The following is a 9,224-nucleotide window of genomic DNA, read 5'->3' on the forward strand; positions in this document are numbered from 1 at the left end:
TCAATGCTTTGGAAATATGTGCGTGCATTTTTATGTGGATTTTTTTGCACTTAAGCACGTTAGTACACTTATTGTGTGTGTGTGTGTGGGGAGATACACTCTAAACATTGCTGCTGGGTGTACAGTGAGGTGCAGACACAGTGGCGTAAGCAGAGTTGCGGTCACCCAGGGCAGAAAAACATTTTGCGCCACCCCCATGTAACCGTCCCTGTCGTTGATTTTGCATTCATCACGCTGAGCTCCTCCCATTCGAGCGTCTGTTGCGTTGTCTCTCTAATGGGAGGAGCCTAGCTTGAGGACGCTGCCAGAAACAGAATGAGCTGATACTTCCGTTCTGCTGCTGCTGTGTCTCCAATGTCAGTCCCTCAGCGACAGCTAAATAGCTTAGTTGCCAGAATCTCTATTGACGTCCAGCAAACAGCAGAAGTATCAGCTCAGAGACACAGCAGCAGTAGCAGAAAGGAAGTATCAGCTCGGCAACGGAATGGTCTTACTCTCATAGTGGCTGCGCCTCCTTGCTTTCTGCGCCCAGGCAACCTCTCCGCTTGCTCCCCCTATAGAAATGCCACTACGGAGACATAACCACTGAACGCAAATTGGTGTTGCAGTTACACATAGTAAATGCAATATGTGACAGAATGACCTGTCATACAGGAGCCCAAGGTACTCAGAGATGGCTCCAGCCTGGCTGCCAAACAGGCAGGAACTCAATTGTGTAAAGTAATCCCATTAACAGGATGGCTGCCAGGGGGATATTCAGTAGCTAAATGGGATTAAAGGTTGGGTTGTCTACATGTACCTGTTTATCGATGTTGATTTATGTCAATGAAGTTCTGTGGCTATATCAGTCTATGTTTTACAACAATAAACTGTTCATTCCTGCTGTACTCAGTTCAAGGTAGTTGTGTCTACTTATTGAGTACACATAGCAGGGTTCCAAGGTGCGCATGCTGGCTGGTGCTGGAAGTGATTCCGGGGGCAACAGGAGGATACATGTGGGTGATCTCTGGGAGTAACTACAGCTCCAGGTCATGCAAAAGTCTTTGGTTGTCTTGCATGAACTTCATCGTTCCCATGCAAATAGTCTGCCAGTGTTTTCTGAAAGCATGCTGCATTCATCTTGCCATCAGTTTTCGCAAGATTTCCTGTGCCTTTGGAGCGCATATCCCCCCAAAACATCAGTGAGCCACCACCATGCTTCACAGTGGGGATGGTATTCTTTTCGCTATAGGCCTTGTTGACCCCTTTCCAAACATAGCGCTTATGGTTGTGACCATAAAGCACTATTTTGGTCTTGTCACTCCAAATTACACTGTGCCAGAAGCTGTGAGGCGTGTCAAGGTGTTGTCGGGCATATCGTAACAGGGATTTTTTGTGGCATCAGTGCTTCCTTCTGGCAACTCGACCATGCAGCTCATTTTTGTTCCAGTATCATCATATTGTGCTCCTTGAAACAACCACATTGTCTTTTTCCAAAGCAGCCTGTATTTCTCCTGAGGTTACCTGTGGGTTTTTCTTTGTATCCCGAACAATTTTTGTGACTGAAATCTTTCTTGGTCTACCTGACCTTGACTTGGTATCAAGAGATCCCAGAATTTTTCACTTCTTGACAGTACTGACTGGTATTTTCAAGGCTTTGGAAAACTTTTTATATCCTTTTCCATCTTTATAAAGTTCCATTATTACCTTAATACTATTTATACGCAGACACAAATTGCAATTTAAAAAGCCACGGGTGTGGAAATTAACCTTTAATTGTCACTTTAACTTGTGTGTGTCTGTAACAAGGCCAACCATTCAAGTATGTAAACTTTTGATCAGGTCCATTTGGGTGATTTCTGTTATCATTATGATTTTAAAAGGAGCCAAACAACTATGTGATAATAAATGGCTTCATATAATCACTAGCCTTTAATAAAAGACTGTTTTTTTTTGCATGATCAGTCATATTTTCAAAATCAATGCCAACATTTAACAATTCCTGCCAGGTTATGCTAACATTTTGAGCACAACTGTACATGCAAATCTGCAACACTTTATTTCCATTTTTTCCTTTTTTAGCATTTTATTCATAGAAAATAATGTATTACACATCTTACACATCTTAATATTATTGTGCTAGAAAAAACAAATATATAACTTGTGTGGGTGCACTAAATAAGTAAACCAAAACATTGTGTTAAGTGACAAATGCTGCAAAAAACATTCATGTACTATTTCTCCCAAAGTTAAATTAAGTGAAAAAATATAACATAAACATAGGGCATATTTTCATTCCGAACATCTAAATAACATAAACTGAAAACAATTATGTTGTCTGTTCTAACCCAAAACTGCTCTATGTCGAAGAACAGTATTGTATAAGCAACGCAACAGTAAAATTGTTAAATAAACATATATACGCCTGGGTGCACCACAGCCCATAAATAACAATCCACTGGTGTTGGCGTGGTTAAAACATTTTTAATTCAACTCAGCACGGGGGCGTACCTAGAGTATTTGGCACCTGAGGCGGATCCTGTACGTGGCACCCCCCACATACACACACTTTAAAACTGCATAGCTTCTATCATTATATACTTGCGCAGACACTGAAGGTGGTACAGCATTACTGTTATCATTATATACTGAGGTAGACATTGACGGTGGTACAGCATAACACCTATCACTATATACTGAGGCAGACATTGACAGTTGTACAGCATAACACCTACCACTATATATTGAGGTAGCCAATGGCAGTGGTACAGCATAACACCTATCACTATATACTGAGGCAGACATTGACGGTGGTACAGGGAATCCCTATCACTATATATTGAGTCAGACATTGACAATAGTGCAGCATAACTCCTATCACTATATACTAAGCCAAACATTGATGTGGTGTAGGCCTACCACTTCATTGTCTGGCTTAGTAGTAGGGATGCATCGAAACGAAAATTATGGACTGAAACCGAAAATGCAGCATTTAGCTGGCCAAAACCGAATATGACCCCCCCACCATAAAATAAATCACACTTTTATTTAACCCCTTCGCGACCTTTGCCGGTTCAGGACCGTCATAACAAGAAGGTCACTAAATGACCTTTGACGGTCCTGAACCGTCAAAAAATTAAATAAGCTTAGAAAGTGATCAAGGATCACTTTCTTCGCTTAAACGGCCTTGCTGCAATGCCTCGAGGTCGAGGCATTCAGCAAGGCCGAGATCGGTATCGGGGGCCATGTCTGGCCCCTCCCCGGGGCGTCAACAGCCGCCATACATTGTATGGCGGCGGACGCCCGTTTTAAAAGCGTTTAGGAGGCGATCAACGATCGCCTCCTAAACTTAAATGGTGTCGCTGGAATGCCTCGATCAGGAGGCATCCAGCGACACCAAACACTTACCTCTAGGTGGGCTGTGACCGCTCCGGAGAGCGGTCACAGCCGCCGCTGCCGGTGATCTTCGCCATCAAGCAAGATGGCGGCGGCCCGGGAAATAAAACAATAGAGATGAAAAAGTTCGATAGAGGGTCTCCAGACCCTCTAGAGAACTGGCTCCACTTGCTGGTTGAATACAGGTACTGCATTCAACCATGCAAGTCAATGGAGCCCAGCTTTCTAATCACTATGTGATTAGTAAAATATTCAAAAAAAAAATAAAAAATGGAAAAAAAAAATAAAAAAAATGTGCTAACATTTAAAAATAATTATGCAGTGATGTCACTAGATGAACCATCCAGTACCAGCAAAATGTGTAAAAAAAAATATAAAAAAAGTATTAAAAAAATAAAATAAAATTAAAAAATAAAGTTTATTATTTTGAGCAAGTGCTAAAATTTCTCAAAAATCTCAACAAAGAGTTAAAATAAAAGCACTTCAAATACCCAAGGGGTGTCTAATATATAAAAAAAATGGCTGATGGGGTAAATTGGAGTGGCCTAGCTCAAAGATAGGGCATAGGTACAGACTGACCAAAATGGAGAAAAAAAAGCGCACTTCCCAAATGTGGCATTTTAAATCTGAAACAACCCGACAAACCCATGCATGTCGGGTATCACTGCACTCAGGAGATGTTCCTGAACACACATTGGGGGGGTGTTTGACAGTGGCATATACCAGAACCTGTATATCTATAACTAAAGTACAATTTGTGTGAAAAAAAAATAAAAAAAATTACTATTACAAAGTTTAGTTCTATAATTGGTGCATGGAAAGGGTTAAAATAACAGCATTTGGAATACCCTGGGGTGTCTAGTTTTCAAAAATATATGGTTTGAATGGGTTAAATTGAGTTAACCGGCTTCAAAGATATTCCAAAGAGGAGAGGGAGGCACAATGACCAAATGACCACCTGAATTACGCATGCCCCAAAAGTAGCCTTTTACCAGCCAAACAATCTGACAAACCCATGCATGTGGGGTATCGCTGTACTCAGGAGATGTTGCTGAACACATATTGGGGTGTTGTTTGACAGTGACATATACCAGAACCTGTATATCTATAACTAAAATACAATTTGTGTGGGAAAAAAAATAAAAAAAATTACTATTACAAAGTTTGACAAAGTGTAGTTGTATAATTGGTGCATGGAAAGGGTTAAAATAACAGCATTTGGAATACCCTGGGGTGTCTAGTTTTCAAAAATATATGGTTTGAGGGGGTTAAATTGAGTTAACCGGCTTCAAAGATGTTCCAAAGAGGAGATGGAGGCAGACTGAGCAGATTTGTTAAAAAAGATTTGGAAATCATAAAATGCTGCTTGTACTTATTGCCCCATAGCTTACAAAAAACAGCAAAAAAACATAAAAACATTGGGTATTTCTAAACTCAGGACAAGTAGTAGAATCTATTTAGCTAGTTTTTTTACTTGCTTTTTTAGGTGAGTAAAAGATTTTTCAAATAAAAGTCATAAAATTTGTTTTTTTTCAATTTTTCACCATGTTTTTTTTATTTTTTTTATAGTAAATAAGATGATACGATCAAAATAATGGTATCTGAAGAAAGCCCATCTTGTCCTGAAAAAAACAATATATAACTTATGTGGGTACACTAAATGGGTGAGGAGAAAATTACAGCTGAACACAAGCACCACAAAAGTGTCAAAACAGCCTCGGTCCCACAGGGTACAAAACGAAAAATGAGCCCGGTCCTTAAGGGGTTAAAGTAACACACCAAAAACAAATTAAATAACAATATTAATATATATATGATTGTTAACAGCAATCACACTCATGTCCAGGTTCTAGCATGTACTGTTGCCTGGGCACGATAGGAGTGTGATTGCTGTTAGCAATCATATATATATATTAATATTGTTATTATTATTGTTAACGTGAACTCAGCACCGGAGGCATAGAATCAGACATACAAATCCCGTATTTGCAAGTATACAATAATAATCTATGGAAACATAGCATTGCAGATATAGATCAACTGGAAATCACATTAAAAAAACTCAGCAATAAAGGTAGAAATAAAACTACAGGCATAGATGATAGGTTGCACAACCCAAAGCCAGCGCTGGCGTCCCCACTGCCCACATAGAACCTGACCAGCACCCAGATTACACACAAAGGACCTGCCATGTTTGTCTCCAAACAGCCCAGCATGAGTCAACTTTGTCCCCAAACAGCCCGGCCTGTGCCATCTTTGTCCCATAACCACCCTGCCTGTGTCATCTTGGTCCCCAAGGTTCAAACATTCTGCTTGTACCATCTTTGCTTTTCCACAAATCAATTATACATCTATCATACACACAAACACTTTTACAGTCACTCACTAATTCACACTTTGATTCACATAATTAATTCACACAATCATTTATTCTTTCACTCATTCACATAAATTTTCCACACATTTATTCATTCTCTCACTCATTCTCACTGTTCTTTAATTATCTCCCTGATTCAGATAATTCAGCCACACATTCATTCATTCTCTCACTCATTCTCACAATGCATACACACATTCATTTATTCTCTCACTCATTCTCACTGTTTATTCCAATATACTTACTACCCTCTACCTCACTATCTACCTTTCCCCCTTTTCTACCCCCTTCTCCCTTGCTTCTCACTATATACCCCCCTCTCCCTCCCTTCTCACTATCTACCCCCTCTCCCTCCCTTCTCACTATCTAATGCCCCTCCCTCACAGCAAACACCGGAAACGACACAGCACCAGAGCCAGTTTAACCACTGAGTGTATAAATGGAAAGGTGGTTCTATTGATCACCATTGTAACCCACATCACCAACTCATGATTCATAGCACTGGTTCGTAAGTTAAACTCAGTTGACTCACTTCTAACTTAGTTACAATTGGCCACACTATTAATAAAATAAAATATCTGAAAATAATCTACTGCAGAATATCCAATAAACAGTTTCTCAAAGTGTCCTTCTCGATGGCAGCCCAAGTGCATTTATGTATGAATCTCACAGGGCTATGAAGAAATGGTGAGTAGGGACAGCTGTAAATATTGAAAAAAGGTAGGCCTTTCTGTGGAGTAAGGAAATTAGCAAAAGATAAACAGTATATGTTCATTTGCACCACGAGGGGCAACAGTGTCTAATGTCCTTATCCAATAGCACTTGTGTTGGAGCAGCATGCAAGATCTATCTCCCCATCTACGTACAGCAGTGATGTGATCAACTGCAATAAAGCCCAGTAAAAAATGTCTGGCTACCGGCTTGTCTGATTTGCCATAATGGTACGCAGTCATAATAGATGATCTGTGTCCCCTCATGTGTTCTTGTAGAGTTCATTTTTTTCCTGGCATATAGTGGCAGTACAGAGGGGTGTTGTTCTTCCTAGGGACAAGGACCCGAAAGAAATAAAGGGTTAATCCCCCCCTTTCCAACTCCTCCTCCTCCTTACCACATAAGAGACTACCAGTTCCCACAACACCAGTTCTTCCTTGTCCCTTGTCATGGATGGACTTCTTTTTTCTTATGGTGGGACACATGGGTTGTGTCCAAGGGGGCCACTCCTCCGAATGCTCGGCGTATGTTACGGGACTGCTTCAGACAATTTGTTTTGTATGCCGGCAAGGTTGAGCATGTGCACAGCGGTGGAACGCACACCAGAGGGCGTTGCATTCCATCGAAAAACTGATCGCGCTACTGACCATGCTCGGATCAGTTTCTTCCTCAGGGCGCGAAACTTAAACAGTTTAAAGCTGTGCACTCCAGTCTGACAGCAGTGGAGCTTGTCACCATTTGACATCCGTGGCACCAGCCCCCCCCAAGGAGTTGTAATTTTTTCTGATTTTAGCCTATCAAATCCTTTGCCCTGTAATTTTCTACTATTTTTTTGTTTGTATACCAAGAGAAAATAGAGTTCCAAACAAGCCCTTCTATTACATTATTATACACAAATATAAAAACACTCTAATGGGTAAGCACTAGAGCACTTTATGGACATATTTTTGATTGATAACGAGTATCGGATTATCTGTGTATATTTGTGATTTTGCAAAGGTACAATATGTTATACTGGATATAGGTGCACTCCATAGTGAGTTATTGATGTGATAGCACCTTATTCTTATTTATTTATATTATTGTCCATATGCACATAGGTCACTTTATATATGCGATTACAGTTCCTCCACATGCTCGTATTTGTTTCCAAGAGACTTTCTTGTCCAACTTTTGAAATGCTGTATGTGTTTTTATATTTTTGTATAATAAAGTCATATATTTTATAATAGAAGGGCTTGTTTGGAACTCTATTTTCTCTTGGTATACAATTTATCATGAGTTTCCCTATATTCAAGATATGATCCTTATACACACCAAGAAGTTTATATGACGACATTATATATGAGAGGTGTTTTAGGATTCTTTTGTGTTATATTTTTTTTGTTTGTTTGGTTTAGATGTCTGGTCCGGTTTCCCCAGATAAACCTGAAAGAGATAAATCTATTACCTCCCGCTCCAAAAAAGGCGGTTATTAAATCCACACACTTATCGTGCGCTGAATGCGCCACCCCCTTGCCGAAATATTGCAATTCCTGCTCAGCTTAGTTTTTGGCAAATGAAAAACAAAAGGACATGCAGTCTTTTTGGGGTTGGTTTCAAGACAGCCTTGCACAGACTTTTGAAACATTCAAAGCAGCGTCTGTTAACCCTGTGGAGCCCAAAATAGTTAAGTCTTGCAAACATAAACGGGCGTACTCCTCTCCTGAATCTGAATTGTCCTCTGGAGAGGTTTCTGGTTCTTATAATTCGGTTCCATCTTTCCTCCACAGGAACTTCGTAAATTTTGCAAAGAGGTCTCTAAGCTCTTTCAAGACGCCGACCTGGAAAAACGCCCTAAAAGGTTTCCTATGTTACCTAAGCCCCAGGATCTCATGTTTAGAGAATGGAACAATCCGGGCAAGAGAGCATTCGTTTCTAAGCAATTTAAGCAGCTTTTTAGACTTTAGTGTGAAGAGAAATTGGAAGATATCCCTAAAGTAGATGTGCAGATCGCCCCTCTCTCTAAAAGAACCACTATTCCCATTGGTGAAGTGTCAGGTCTCAAAGACCCTATGGATAAGAAGGCAGAGACTTCCTGTAGACGTATTTTCCAATCAGCTGGATTCCAGTGCAAGGTAGCGTTATCTAGTTCTTCAGTGGCAAAAGGTCAGAGCATCTGGTTACAGGGCTTAGAAGACAACATGTCTGACAATATTGATGCGGATTTATCTAAATTATTTAAAAATCTTAGGCTTGTCAACAGCTTTCTGGTGGAAGCTACCGAGGAAATGCTTAAGCTCTCAGCCCGAAATATGGGCTTGTCTTCGGTGGCTAGAAGAGCCTTATTGCTATGCTCTTGGACAGCAGACACAGCTTCTGAAGCGGCATTGTGTGATTTGCCCTTTGAAAGGAACAAGCTGTTTGGTTCTCCATTAGAAGAACTTATCAGGCATATGTCGGATACTAAGAGGGCGCTTCCTCAGGATAAAAAGGTCAAATGGAATAGAAGATACCCGTATAGACCTACCAGAGCTTTTCAATCATCCTTTAAGGCACCGTTTTTTGTAAACAGGTCCAGGACAGGAAATTTCAGGAACGTCCTAAAAAAACAGAGACTAGGAAGTTCTGACGGTGTGGGAGGACAGTTGCAATGGTTCCTACCAAAACGGAAACAGACTACAAGCAACTCCTGGATCCTGAAGATCATTGCAGACGGATGCAGGATCAACTTCCTCAGCTTTCCAAGTCCTCAGTTCCTGATTTCATCTTACCCTTCACT

Source organism: Spea bombifrons, chromosome 4, assembly GCF_027358695.1.
Source record: "Spea bombifrons isolate aSpeBom1 chromosome 4, aSpeBom1.2.pri, whole genome shotgun sequence".
Classification (NCBI taxonomy): Eukaryota; Metazoa; Chordata; class Amphibia; order Anura; family Pelobatidae; genus Spea; species Spea bombifrons.